At 45.8% G+C, this 15,119-nt stretch overlaps 1 pseudogene across 1 annotated transcript; it reads left to right on the top strand.

Annotated features, from left to right (window-relative positions):
• Positions 1–1,853: 1,853 nt before the first annotated feature.
• On the top strand, positions 1,854–7,859 carry LOC309891470 (zinc finger CCCH domain-containing protein 11A-like; annotated as a pseudogene). The gene is made up of 8 exons: positions 1,854–1,907; positions 2,107–2,226; positions 3,006–3,129; positions 3,560–3,762; positions 4,311–4,430; positions 4,936–4,994; positions 6,794–6,848; positions 7,368–7,859. The product of its transcript is annotated as a zinc finger CCCH domain-containing protein 11A-like (transcript).
• The last annotated feature ends 7,260 nt before the right edge of the window (positions 7,860–15,119 follow it).

The following is a 15,119-nucleotide window of genomic DNA, read 5'->3' as shown; positions in this document are numbered from 1 at the left end:
TTCTTTCCTCTGCACTTCCATATAGCCTTCATTTATTTTGTTTGTTTGTTTTCCTCCTTTCTTTTTATTTTTCCTTTTCCCCTCCCTTTTCCCCTTTCCCTTTTTATTTCCCCTTAGTTAAATTGTTTAGTTCATGGTAGTCTTTATTTAATTATTATAATTTTTTCCCTTTAATTAAATTATCCTTATCTCAACCCGTGAGTTGTTCTTTGCTTTACTTCTCCCCCTCCTCATCTAAAGGAGGGGGAGTGAGAGAGCGGTTGTGGGGTTTAGCTGCCCAGCACGGTAAAACCACCACAGCTACAGCGCAGAAAGAAAAACCAAATTGCTTCCAAAAAATCAAAGTAATTCAAAATCCTTGGTATCATGCAGCCGTGCCACTGGCAAAGTGAGCATTCCCCTGCCTCTCAAAGCTTGCTGTACCCTTGATCTGCTGTCTTGCTGCTGTTAATTGATTGCAACTCTACATGTCTGATCAGGGCTACGAGTTGTTCTCGATATGGAGATCATACAACATATACTGTGCACGCTTGTGTGTATAGATATGTTTATCCTGTATGCATGTACATCCGTATGCATATTTGTGTGCTGGCCCCCAGATCCCTCATGTTACAAAGCATCGGCCTCGAAGGCATACTCATCAAAATCTTTTGCAGAGCCTCCATTTTTTTCTAGTTCCCTCAAAATGAGAGAATTTTTACGCGCTCTCTGTGTCGAAAAGGCAAAAATTCTGATTTTCACTGTCGCTCTCGCTAACTTTCTCTCACTCCCTCCTCGTGTGTGTATAAACACAGATGTGTGTATGCGTATGCACATCTGTGGATTTAGATGCACTGGTATGTTTTTTGCTGTACAGGTAATAAAGACGGGGAAAGGTTTTTGTGTTTTCTTAATAGGTGAAGAAATCTTGAAGACCAGAGATTGGAACATGCTGAATTTTAAATTAAAAAAAAAAAAGAAAAAAAAAGTTAGATTGTCCGGCTGTGGAAGATGGAGCCTCATTTTTGCAGCCACTTTGAATCACGAGTTCATCTCTAAATGCGCTGTTTTTTTTTGTTTTTGTTTTGGTTTGGTTTTTGGTTTTTATTTTTTTGAAGAGCTAACTAACCGTGGCTGCATCCAGTCTGAGAGAGCATTCAAATGGACTTGCTTCCTCTCTTAGTTATAAGCTGTTTAAAAGCGCATCCTATGTTTGAATTGTGGATGAGAGGTTCCCTTGGCAAAGTGAGGAGGAAAATTCTTCCTACCCCTTTATTATTAATTCACGGATTCAGTCTTGGTTCGGCCTACAGGAGCAGTTAACTGGAAGCCTTTGAAGATCGATAACTTTGCTGAGGTTGTCCAGGTAGGTGAAATCGAAGACCCACAGGGCCTGGAACGTGCTGTTTAATGCGTCCTAACTGTGTTCTAGAGAAGTTATTTGTAGCCATAGTTGATTATTGACTTGCATGTATCATCAGGTGGTTTTTTAAGGAGTGACTCCGTTTTCAGGCTTCCAGATGTGCTCCAGGTCATATTATTGAGGATGTGGAAGAGAACGCTTGCTGACAAAGCTCCTGGCAGCTTTACAGAACTTTAATATTTAGTTAGTTCATGTAACAGCTGATTTCAAGGCTTTGCTCTTTTTGAGAGACTGATAACTTGATTTGATTAACTGAAGAAAGCTGGAAAAATGTTTGTTCCTCATTATTTTTCACTTGTTACTTTCTTTCGGGTTACTTTTAAAAAGAAGATTTCACTGATCACAAGCCAGTAGAAGACTTTCAGCCCAAGCAAGGGTGAAGACAGCTCTCTCCAAGAGCAGAGGAAGTCCCTGTGGAGAGAACCCGAGCTTGTTAGCAGAACTCGTCGGCATGTCTAAACAAGGAGACGATTGCTACTTCTATTTCTATTCTACCTGTAGCAAGGTATGGCTGGCTTTCCTTTGCTTTGCTTTTTTCTCCCCTTTTTTCAGGAAGGAGTAGATTAGGAGGAGGAAGCACACTGGTCTTTGGTTAACTTGAGAACCAGATAAATTGTGAATTCAGTTGTAGCACCATTAGGCAGCAGCATGGCCATTTTTGAGGCTGTACTCTATTTTCCTTGTTGGTTTCCTTTTGGTTCCAGGGAGACAAATGTGCCTACCGCCACTGCGAAGCTGCTCTGGGCAATGAGACGGTCTGCAAGCTGTGGCAGGAGGGTCGTTGTTTCAGGAATGTCTGCCGATTCAGACACATGGAAATTGACGTGAGTGCCTAACAATGTGTTCTCAAAATAAATCCACAAAAGCATTTTTCAGTGCCGTAGGTGTACTGATTGCGCTTTTGCAGGATAGATTTGTTTGCTTCAAAATCATACTGGTTTCTGTTACCAAGAGAGGGGGTGGGAGGAAGCAGAGGGAAATAAAATCAATGCCTTAGGTATGTCTTAGCAAGATATTTGTTTATTTTTTTTTATTAGATGCTGACAGTTTTCTCAAGAGATGCAGAATAGCTGTTAAATAGACTGCTAAAACCTGCTGGAGCAGGGGGGTAATAAACAGGCTGTTCTATCCTCATGGGAGCAGGCTTGATAATGAACTATCAGGTGTCTTCTGACCCACAGTCCTTCAGATAACGCTGTTGTAGCTGCCTGGGGTAGGAAGTGGGGAAAGTTAAAGGTGCAGCAGAACTAAGTCTCCAAGAAGTAGTTCTAGACAGGGTTAACCTAGGCAATTTCAGATGTTCTTTTTGCCTCTGAATAATCCTAGTATAATCCTAGGTGTATTAGTTTAAGCCACCCTCAACTGATGTCTGAGAGTGCCTGTCTTCTCAAACTGAGTGATGACCAAACTAAATGTGCATAGTGGTTACAGCTTATGCAAACTTTGTGAATATGCCCAGAAATACTACACTTAACTGAGAAACTGACCTTTGGAATGCTGTTTCAGCACTGTGTTGTGACAGCTGTCACGATCTGGAGCTGTGCATCTCTTTGCAAGCCTCAGGTGCATGTTATCACGAGCTTTTCTTTCTTTCTGTCTTCAGAAAAAGCGCAGTGAGATTCCTTGCTACTGGGAGAACCAGCCGGGAGGCTGTCAGAAAGCCAACTGTGCTTTTCATCATGCAAAGGGACGTTACATCGATGGACAATTCTTACCACCAAGCAAGAGTGAGTTTAGGTCCTTTTTCTTTAAGCGCTGAAGAATTAATTTTGAGTATTACTTAGTGGGTGCCAATCCTGTAGGGGGCGTCAGGTAACTGTTCATTTGTGAGGGCAGGAAAAGGTCTGCAGTCATAGGTGTACTGCACCGAGTGTACTGCTGGTGTTTGTTTTCTGCTTTCGTGCTCAGCTTCTCTTTGCTTTGTGTGATGTTTGCCTTGCAGTTTGCTTCCTGTTGTTTCCTCTTTTGCTGGGTGGTAGGGAGATGTGTTGTTGTTGGAAGGGAAATCATTGTTCACGGTGTAAGCAGTGATGGGATGGGCAAAAGGAGATGCTGAATTCGTTGTCTGTGCGGGTTATCTGCCTTTGCTACCATGTCTTTGCATTGTGGTCAAAGTTTTAAACTGCCATATTACCGATGATCCTCCTCTTCCTCTAGCTACACTGCCAAGTCCGCCTGAGTGCGCGGACGATGATCTGAAAGTGGCTCAGATGTCACTGCAGCAAAACAAACTTTCTGTCCAGTCAAATCCCTCTCCACAGCTAAGGGGGTGACGAAAGTGGAAAACTCTGAAAATGTCCCAAGCCCTACACACCCTCCAGTTGTAATCAATGCTGCAGATGATGATGAAGATGATGATGGTGAGCATGTTTTGGTTCTTGGAAGGAATTTGTGCTGTAAATGAATGTGTTAAATCTTTGGTTCTTGGAAGGAATCTGTGCTGTAAATGAGTGTATAAATCACAGATGACCTGAGGTCTGACTAGCGATAGGGCAGGCAGTCTGGCCAGGTCACTGGTGGCTTTGTCTGGCAGTCAGTGGACAGAAGCTGAAACGTTGGAGGAAAGCTTAGAACCACTCCTGGCTTTAGCTGGTCTTTTGTGTAAAGTTCTATGTGAAACTAGGAAGGAAATTTCTTTTTTCTGTCTGAAGAGCAATGTGTTGTGTAGTAGTTAAAGCTGCAGAGAGAATCTAGAGTCCTAGATGTTTTGTCCTAGTGTATTCTACTTAGGAGTTCATCAGGTCAGTGTAGCTGTTTAAAAACAAACAAACAAACAAACAAACAAACAAAAAAACCAAAACAGCAACAAAGTTTTTTATATGAACCATGGGCTGAAGTGTCACTGCATGAGCTACGTAATCACGACCAACCTGGTCTATGCATAACTGAATCGATTTTTCCCCTTCAGACCAACTTTCTGAGGAAGGAGAAGAAACTAAAACTCCCGTCCAGCATCCAGCTGCGGAAGGCAAAAATGGATTACGGGTGATTTCCACTCGGAAAGGCAGTTCTATTACTACTAAACAAGGTATGCCAGCACCTTAGTAGGATAAATCAGAAGAACTTGACAGTTAAGTCAAAAGCAGCGTGGTGTAAAAACACAACAAAATGTAGGGGTGCTGAATGGAGTCGGTTATTCCCATGATCTCATTTCTGCCATTAATACCATCATGTGCCCATTGGGTCAGAAAGGTGAACTCCTTTTCTTTACTTTTGGAGAACAAAACAGGGCCACAGCATGGAGTTTAAATGGCTGCACGTGCAGCCTTGCAACCACTGTTGATAAGCCATATCTAACGATAGAGGGATCTAATATTGTGTAAATGGATTAAAATTAAAACTACATTTTGAACCCTGAAGGATGAAAGGAGGGGCAAAATGCCATTGGTTCTATGGCTCTTTCACTTGTGAGGAGTGTTGACAGGCTTTATTCGAAATACTTCAGAAAGTTCCTGAGCGCTAAGAAGCCTGAGGATCTGTGGTCCTCAGTGAGTGCCTCTAAGCCTGTCTCACGAACTGTTTCCTGTTTTCAGAGGGCAATCTGAATTTTGGAATAAAAACACTTGAGGAAATCAAATGGCAGAAGATGAAGGAAAAAAATAAGAGACACGGTGGTGAGTTAATATTGCCTACTTTCTTATCCTGTTCACGGCAGGTGATGGTGACTGGGAGCTGCTTGAGGGACAGACTTCCATTTTTAGCTGGGGGCATAAAGCAACCTGATTCTCAGCCAGCTGGTATTCTAAATGGGAGTCCAAAGGGCAACCAGAGGCAAATTAGTCACCTCTCTTCTTTACATGCTCTGCTTGCTGTATTTTTGACAGTAACAAATCATTTAAAGTTTTTTGTTCTTTGTGATAGTTTTTTATGTTGGGTAAACTTCCTTACGTTTTGGTTGCTCTGAACAGAAGGTTCTTCAAGATCTTCTCTTCGTCCCGTTGATTCTATGATTTTTCCTGCTCCAGAAGAGGAAAATGTCCGGACAGTGGTGAGAACTGTGACAGTGTCTTCCAAGAAAGGTAATAATGAATGCTTTTGTTTTGATTTCATTACTCCTAAACTGGAGGGTTAAGCAATAATTAAAACAATTCACCCATGTTAGCCTTCTGGTGCTGCCTTCTGTTCAAAACGTGCTTTTATGCTTAAAGTCCCTGGTTGTACTGGAAAGATTTGGTGCTCAGGTTAAGTGCAGTGGCAGGAGAAAAAAAAAAGTGTCAGTATGCCAATAGGGGGGTAACTGAAAAACAGAAGAGTAACGAGAAGAGCGAGCTGTAGAAGCCAGTGCTATATAAGAAGCAATTTCTGAAGCATTAAAGAGGCGTACAGTGGCAGGTGTGGACACAGTATGACAGGAGTTTGTGTATAAATTGTTTAGAGCTGTGCAAATGCCTTTTAAAGGGAAAAAAGTGTGGAAGTACTTTTACTCGTAGACATTCACCTTAGAAAGGAATATTTCTCAGCATTTGCACCTAAGAATATTCTGCTTGCTTATGCAGCTTTGTTCTGCACAAAGTATAGGTGTCAAGCAGACTCAGATTCACTCTCTACTATCTCAGCTGGAATTTGAAGCAAGCACTGAGACTATTAATATTTTTTTTCCATGTTAATTATAGTTAAAATATGAGTTTGTGTGGTTTAGCTGTCAAAACAGTGTCTGACTAGGGTTTTTTGGACATGGGCTAACAGGATAATATTTCTGTTGGCTACTGGTTTCTGTGAAATAGAAAAAAAAATTCCCTTTTGTTTTAGGGGAGGAACCTGTGGTTCGAGTAGATCTTGCTGATAGACAAGGAAAACGGAAAGCCTCTGCGGGTGAGAACTTTTTACGAGCTGTTACGTAGGTGCTGCCTTCTATATATGACTGCATTAAAGAGTGTTTGTGATGTATGAAAGGAAAATACATTGCAGTGGAGATCTGTGTTGACGGCAGAAATGGAAAAAAAAAAAAATAAATCATTTAGCAGCTGAAAGGCAATTCTATGAAAATATGCTTGAAAAAGAGAAGCTTATTGTTGACTGTTCTCAAACCTTCCTGCAAAGAAAAGTTCTTACAATATTCCTTGTTTTCTCTGAAGATGATGTAGGCAGCCTTCCAGTGAAGCGCAGCCTTGCTGAAAGGCTGGGGAAGAAGGTAGAGGCTCCGGGAAATGCTGACAAAGCACCCAAGAGAGAGACAGGTACTAAACGGGCATCTGGATTGGATTCCTGGGTTTCGTATTTAGTCTTTCTGTTTGTCCTTTTCCAGTGATGTTTCTTTTTGCATGTTGGCTGAGGTCGTAATCACTGGGATTCAAAGTTACCTTTCCTGTCTTGTTTTGAAATGTGAACCTGAAGTTGACATTATGCAGCCTCCCTAATTCGTTCTTTTTCTGTTTTGCAGTTCGAGTTCCCAAGTGTCTGAAGGACAGGCTGGGATTACCTCCTAAACAGACCAGTACTGAGAGAGGTAACAGCTAGATCTTAAATATGCTTTCTCCTCCTTCCTTTCCACAAACTTGGACTGCTTTCATACATCCCTACAAACTAATTTAAACGAAAACAAAGAACTGACGCCTCTTGGTTGAGTGCTGAAGCTCTTCTGACAGCCACTATCAGAACTCTGGCTCTAGGTGTGTGTTTATTTTCTACTTGTGCCTTGTCGAGGTTTTTAGCTGCTTCTGTGAACCGTTACGTACAATTAGAATAGAACCACTGCCAGGAGCAGGAATTTGAAATGCAGTCTGAAAAAGTAATAAAGTAAAGCAGCATTTCTGTGTAGCAGTTCTCTCTGGATAGGGCTGGTCTTCAAAATACAAGTGGCTCAGAGGAGGAGGAGAATGTTGTTCTAAGGATATTGTTCTAAGATGCATTATTGGGAACGCTCAAGATGAGTTTTCCTTAGTGCTCTGACAAATTTTGGAGACTTAAAATATTGCTGGACTCTCTTTAAATGTTGGTGCTTCTCCTCATTTCTTGATGATGACAGGGAAGGCTGCTAAGCCGATGGGAGAGATCCATGTGAAAACACTGGAGGAAATCCGTCGTGAGAAAGCTCTTCAGAGACGCGAAACTCAAGCCAAAGCCGAGGCTGAAGGGCACGGTAAAACTGAAGATTCCAGCGCAGGGGCAAGAGCTGCTCGTGCAGGTCGCATGCAAACTTTCTCTGAAGCCTTGTCTGAAAAAAAGAATAATCGCTTGGTAGAAGAGAAGAAAAAAGCAGGAGAATGCCATAGCAAGAGCAAAATTCAGGGTGAGTCGAAGAAGCAGCTCGCTCTGTCCGGGCCCAGCAAAGGGCAGGCGAAGGAGCCGGCAGGAAAAGTCAAGCCAGAAGGAGAAGTGCGTGTTAAAACCTTGGAAGAAATAAAGCGTGAGAAAGCTCTGCGGATGCAGCAGAGTGAAGGAGATGTGCCAGCTCCCTCAGCACAACCCGGACCTGCCCCAGCAGAGCAGAAATCTTTATGGAGCACAAAACTAACAGGTAATAAGATGCTTTAATGCCTGCCCCAGTGAGGTGCTTCCCATATTGAGCAAGTTCAGTTTGCTCAGGATCTGCTTCATGGATAAATGCTGAATGGCTTGCACATTGTAGCCTTTCTCTCTCTCTCTCATGGGACACAAGGAAATAAATGCACAAAGGAAACAAGTACCCAGCTTTCTTTATTTCTGCCGTTGACAACACTTTTTTTTGTCTTTTTTTAAAGCACCTGAAAAAGAAGAAAAGAAGGCAGTGGAATTGAACCGGCCTTTTCCTAAACTTTCCTCTGGACCTGATGTACAGGTGAGTCCTCTGTGAAGACACACATACATTCGTACAATTTCTGATAATTCTGACAAGTTTTGTTACTCACCGTGTGCCACCCTCTTGAGTGTGTTCTTACCCTTCAGCAGCTGGTAGGAGCTGCAGTGCAGTCTAAATCCTATCGCCAGCAGCATTTCCAGACAACTCTGTAATCCTCAAACTTGGAATCAGTCTGTTTATACCACAGCAAGAAAGAAACCCTGTTAGCACCAGCTGAAATCTACACAGTTAACGTGGAGGGAATTCTTTTTGTTCTTACTGACTTGATCTGTCAGACATGAAGGATTTAATACAGAAGGCCAGAGTTCTGTGTTCAAGGAAATCAATCTGTCAGTGGATACTGTATAGGGGAACTCGTATGACTTTCTGCTGCTTAAAAAGAATGTGATAAATAGATGTACAGCAGAACACCCTAGCTGTTTAAAGAAGCTTGCCATAGTGGATATTGCAGATATGTGAGACTGCGTCCATAGTAAAGCATGGCTCTTGTTACAGGCAGAATTTTATGGGAAAACAAACAAACAAACAAACAAACAAAAAAACCAACAGTAACCTGAACGAGATTAATATGCTGTTCCACATCAAGACCATTTTGGAGGGATTGCTGATCAGATTTTCTTAACGAAATCTCCACGGATTTTATTTATTTTTTTTGTCCTACTCATGCACTACTTTTCTTTCCTTCTAGCCCACTCAGCAGAGTGGAACTCGTAAATGTCCAGAGAAGAGCTTTGAAGAGAGACGGTGGGAGAAGTGGCAACAGAGAGAACAACAAGAGAAGCTTCGGCAGGAGGAAGCTGCTGTCAAATCTACTGCTGGCTTCTTTAATACTGAACCAGCAGGGAAAGTGGCAGCTCAATTTCAGGGCCAGGAAGCTAAAAGTAAGTGTTGAAGGTTAAGAGTTACTTAGGTTGTCTTCTGAAATACAGACAGAAGATGACACTTCTCATGCTGTAACTCTGGCTGGGTGCATTTTGCCACGCAGTGCTACGAAGCGAAGGGTGTACTTTCTTTTTCTTAGTTTGCTTCTTTTCCTGCCAGCCAGATGTTAGGTAAGGAACGGGAGACTAGAAAATGACACTACAAATGTGGACTTTGTAGAACAACTTAACTGTGGGACATCACTGCAAGGGAGAGGAAGCTGGTACAAGAGTTGCATACACTCTTGTCCTACTATAACTGCTGCTTTTTCCTTTCCTAGCGGGAGCGGGACTTTAAATATAAAAGCTGTCTATATTTGTGAACCTAGCTTGCACTTAGGATTGCTATGTGTCTGAGGTTTCCCTTGTCCTGGATTATTATTTACTGTAGCTCTTCGGTTTCTTTGTTCCTTTGTATGGCTTGTTGGTAGACAGAGTTTACTATGTGGAAAAGATTCCTGAGAATCCAGGCAATGGCGGTGTAATTGTGCTGGCCAAATGCATTTAAGTGTGTAGAAGGACTGTGGAAATGATTAAGAGAACCTGGATTTTTCCTGAGGCAGAGCAAGACTGTATCAGTTCTCTCTTCCTTTTACTCTAGCCAACTTTATGACATCTGCAAAGCCTTCGCGTGGGAAAGTCACTTTCCCCAAGAAGAAGGCACTGAAACGTAAGGCACCTGGGAGTTACCCGTCTGCCATAGCAGCTGTGGAACTACAGACTGCCTTTGATGCTGACATGATGGGACCTCCAGCCAGAAAAGCAGCCATGGTAAGGCCAGGGGCTAATGCAGCGATGGATCCCTTGTTAAATTTCTACCCTCCTCTATTTGAAAAGGTGGAAAACTCAAACGTTCTGCAGGCCTTCTGTTTCCTTAGAAATCCAGTAGCTGTCTCCAGGATGCTTGTAGAACCCTTCTGTATTTATGAGATGAATGGCACTCTTTAACCGGTACTCTGATGCTGTGATTTCTCTGGTGTGGGGGATTTTGTCCATTAATGCCATGTTCTTAAAAGACACCAGATCGTGAGTAACCTCCAGGTGAATGTGAACTTTCTTCAGGAGCACCTTGGTTTTGTATTTTGGCCACGGCTCCGCAATGCCAGAGGAGAAGCAGTGTGGAGGAAAAAGCTATTAAGGAATCTTTTACCCATGTGTCATAAATACTGTTTTGCTGCTTTCTAGGGTGTTTCAGACGTGCCGGAGCACGTCCCAGCCATCAGACTTGAAGAAAATCCCCAAAACAGGTGACAACCCCAACTTGTTCTTTTTCTTAATCAGTGTATATCCCCAGGGAAACATAAGTTCTGTCACATGTGGGAAAAAATGAGGGTTCTGAGATAATTGAAGCCAAAATCCATCAAAGGAATAAGTCACCTGAAACCACTTTCTAGCAGCTAGCAGGATTGCTTAATTAGGCTTTCTTGAAATGCTGCAAGTCAGCACAGCTTTCCGGTGACTTCTTGGGTTGTCTGAATACCTGAACGAGGATGAGGTGAAGTTCTACTTCCTCGTGAGGTGATAGATGATGAGTAGTGTCCTCTGCCTTTTGGTCCTCAAGAATGCCACCTCAACTCCAGGTGCCCTGGCTTCACAGATAAACCCCCAGACTGAAAAATGTACCTGGTAACACATCGGGCTCTAAATGTAGCCCTGGGTTGATTGATAACAATCCCTGTGTAAGATTGAAGCATAGGAGGGCTTGCCTACAGTTTTAAGAGCCGGTTTGCAGGAAAAGGATTTCCCGTTAAGAAATGGCATATCCTGATTGTTCTTTCTTGCTCTCCCAAGACCTGAAGTGCGTCTTGGAAGCCCTGAAAGATTTGAGGAGCAGATGGAGATGGATCTCGAGACCTCGACCTCAGCTTCTTCCCAGCCAGAAGAGGCACGGACACGCTGGCTGAGTTCCACAGGGAACGTGCCCTTATCTGCGGATGAAGATTTTGAGAAGCTACTTTGGGAAATCTCAGGAGGCAGACTGGAAGCCGAAATCGACTTAGACCCAGGGAAGGACGAGGATGACCTCCTCCTTGAACTCTCCGAGATGATTGACAGTTGAACTGCGTAGTCCTAGGGTATAATTAAAAAAAAAAAAAAATTAAAACTGTTCTTCTTGTTGGATACCCCGAGGTGATCCTTTTTCTAACTGAGGCTTTGCAATGAGACTTAAAGCACAGTCCGAAGTGGTAGAAATTGGCAGGATCTGCGCTCAGTTGTCCTAAATTTCCCTGCTGGTCAGAGTTAAGGTCTTGTGCATCCATTCTGTAACTATAGGTGGTTACCTTCGATATCGAGAGGACAAAGCACTTCTTTTGGCACAGAAAGATCTCCATTGGCACGCCATGGTGGCTGCAAATGGATCTTCTGATGGAGCGATGCTCTGAAGGCTTAAATGTAAAGCTTCTTCCTTCCTCCGCCCTTGGCACAACTCGATGTTGGGCACATTGTGAAGCTTCGGTGTTCTGATTTCTCGGACAGTTGATAGCCAAATCCTGGAGTTACTATGTCAACTCTTGACTTTTACTCGTGTATGCCATTGTTTTGACTGTACCCGTGTCAGATGATGAAGCTGTAGGGGTGGGAGGGAGCAGAATCGTTATTCCAGTGTGTTGTGGACCAAACTTGCTGCCAGGAATGGGGGTGGGGGTCAGCCCACCCAGCCTTCCTTTCAATTATCAGGGAGGATCAAATGGTGAAAAGCAGCAGCTCTGCCATGCGGCTCCACTACCCCCACTCCCTTCTCTTGTGCTATACCAAAGTTCCCCCAGGCTTTGGTTGGTGCTTTTTGCCTGTGTGAGGACTCCGGGGCGAGCAGTCGGGACTCTGCCACAGTCACAGGGTCGATGAAGGGTTGTTTAAGTGCCTCTTGGTTTTAAAACTTGCTCCCCTGAGCTGCTGGCTCTGCTGCCTGCTACAGCAAATGTTCGGGTGCCATCAGCATCGCACTTGGGCGTGGGCACTGACCCTGCGGAGGACAGAGCTGAGATTCGGGTGTATTGTGTACCCTGCCACCAGCCATCGTTTTTTTTCCCCTAGCAGATCAATTTTGAATTATTTTCCGAACTTTTCGCGGCACGGTAGGCACTTCCCGCTATGATTTGTGAAGCTGTGGGGGCCCTCAGGCATTTGCTGCTGGCAGAGGAAAAGCGCTTGTCGAATTTGTTGTAAATACTTAATGTTTGGACAAAACCACGCGTCTCTGTGTGTGTGTGTGTGTGTGTGCTGTGACGCCCCGGCCCCACCAGGGAAAACCTCCGCCGACGAAACTGCTGCTGGAGCTCACGCAGGCCTTCATCGTGCCGAAGGACTTCACGGGGACTTCTGCCGGCTCAGAAATGGGGGAGAAAAAGCAAACTCAGGAGGAGGAGAGCTCAGAGACTGCGCCCACCTGCCCTCGCTTTCCCTTCACCCCAAGAAGCCCTGTTCTACCATCAGCCTTCGCCTCTTCTGCCTGCGGTGCTGGGAGCGGGAGCGGCGAGGCGGCAGCAGCCATGGCGTACCGCGGGCAGGGCCAGAAGGTGCAGAAGGTGATGGTGCAGCCCATCGTATCCTTCCTGCGGCTGGGGGGTGCCGGGGAGGTGGGTGGGGGGCGGCTCGGACCTCAGGGGGCTCGGCCCGGGCCTTGAGGCCTTGTCGCGGGGCCCTGAGGCCTCGCTGTGGGGTTTGGGGCCTTGTCCCGAGCCCGGAACTGTCGTCCCCGTGCTGAGCCCTTAACGCAGCGCCCCAGAACCTCATCTTCCGCTACCTGCAGAACGTGAGTACCGCGGGGAGGGGGCGGGGATGGGGATTTGGGGAGTGTGGGGGGAGTGGGGAGGGTCTGGGGATTCCCCTCGGTGAGTTTTCGGCTCCCGGCTGTGTCCCGGGACGGGTTTGTGGGGGATGGAGAGCTGTGCGGTGTGCTGGTGGGCACAAGCAGCCCGGCATTTCCCCCTCGTGTAGCCGGGCGTGCAGGGGTGTTCCCTTGTGACTGGAAACGTGTTCTTCACCAAACGTGTAGTATTCACCCGATGGTATAACGCTCAAATGTCAGATTGCACATTGGAACTGCCCCTGAGAGTTGCTCCTCGGAGCGTTTGGGAGCTGTCGTGGCTGTGGCTAGCAGGTATTTCTGAACACATGAGAGAACAAAAGTGCTCAGTGTTTGTGGCCCGACTTACTCTCCTCCTTCGTTCTGCAGAGGTCAAGGATCCAGGTGTGGCTCTATGAGCAGGTGAACATGCGGATAGAAGGCTGCATCATCGTGAGTATCCGCACGTCCCCATGTTACATCTTTCATTTTGCCTCATTCACAGTCGTGTTTTTTGGTCAAGAAAAGTTATCACAAGGAAAAAGAGATTTGTACTTCTCTGCCTTTCCCCTCGCCCTGCCCTTCCCTCCCGCTCCTGAGCCCTTCGTCAGGCCTTGCTGGGCCCTCTGTCCGGCTGTCTGTCCGTCCATCCGAACCTCTGGCCATCTGTCCCACCACCCTGCCCCGTCCCTGCCCTCTCCCTAAGGAAGCAAAGAGTCCCTGGTCTGCCTTCATGGGGGGGGCGGGGGGGGAGGGAGAGGGGAGGTTCTGCTGAGAAAAAAATGAAAGATTTCCCCCTTAACGGGCGCCTTGCGAGTTCTTTCGAGTTCCAACCTTCTGCCTTCCTTCCGTAGCAGTGCTTCTAAGGGGTGCGCTGTAAGGCAGCCCTCATCTGGCGCGTTGCTCCTCCGTTCCCCCAAGGAACTGCCTTCAGGATCTGACTAACTCTGGATGCACCCGGTTGTCGCCTTAATTTCTCCTTTAGCTTGCTGAAAACAAGCCGGTTGGGTGACCTTTTGCGTTTCTCGCTTAAAATTTGGATCGAGGAGGTCTGTGTTTCCTTACGCTGATGTCCACGCTGAAGGTGCAGAAGGGTTCCGTGCTGTTGCTTGGGTCAGCCTTGTTGCCAGGTTTGGAATGTTTAGCCTACCGGTGCTTCGGTGCTGTTGGGCTGCACTCAGAGTGTGAGCTCTGGGCGTTATTTCTCAAATACTGCATTATTTGAGCGTACAGACCCGAGATATTCTGCGGAGAGGTGATTTAAGGCACGTCAGAACCACCGCTGCGGCGTGTGCCAGCGTCGGACGCCCGTTCGAGTGATCGGGCGGAGCAGGTGAGTTGAATTTGGTGCTGGGTGGCGAGGTGGTGTTGGGGGAAGAGCTAGGCTAAGGAGAGCTTCCTCTTGCTCTGCCCCTTCCCATCTCAAATGGCCGCTTCCTGGGGAGATGGGTTCGTTGGGAGGTTAACTACAACGTTACAGTGAGGATGAGGAATCACCTTTAGTCCCGTAGGTATTTGCTGCCAGGCCGCAGCGTTGATTTCAGAAATTGTATTTAAAAAAGGGAAAAGAAAGGAAAGATGTATTCTTTAACATACTCTCTTTTCTCGGAGAGTAGATGGAGGAGCTTCAGCCGTGCCCTTCCTCCGGAAACGATTCCCAGTGTCTGCTCAGACACTGAAGAGGAAAATGGAGGAGAGCCACCCGATAGAAATAAAGGAAAGAAGGGGTCATGGATTAAGGGAAAAGCACTACTTAAAAAATTGGTGCTCTCTAAAAACGGGTTAAGGGTTTGGGACCTGCAGGTGCTGCCTACACCTGTGTGCGTTGCAGTCGTGCCTGTTGCCACTGAGCAAAACGGGGAGAGCTGCTTTGTCGAACGCGGCGTGTTAAAGCACGTGCCACTGCCTGGAAGAAAAGCACGGACTTCCCTCGTGTGGGCCTTCTTCCCTAGCGATCTGTGGTTTACCTGATGGTTTCCCATAAGCTGAGAATGTTTAAAAGAAAAAAAAAAAAAAACAAAAATCAAAAACCAACACCAACGTTGAGAGTGGTGAAGCAGATCCTCACGTGGGGACTCAGAATCAGCGGTGACATCACCATGTGAAGCATTGTGTGTGCTTCGGGTTGGGGCTGCTGCGAGCCTCGCAGCGGGGAGGGAGAGCGGATCCGGGGTGCCTCTGTGTCAGCCCTCTGCCCTGGTGGCTTCGTGAGCACTGAGAGTTTGACTCCTG

This window comes from Aythya marila (genome assembly GCF_965140915.1).
Source record: "Aythya marila genome assembly, contig: HAP1_HAP1_SCAFFOLD_337, whole genome shotgun sequence".
NCBI classification, from domain to species: Eukaryota; Metazoa; Chordata; class Aves; order Anseriformes; family Anatidae; genus Aythya; species Aythya marila.
This window is presented reverse-complemented; position numbering and strand designations above follow the sequence as displayed.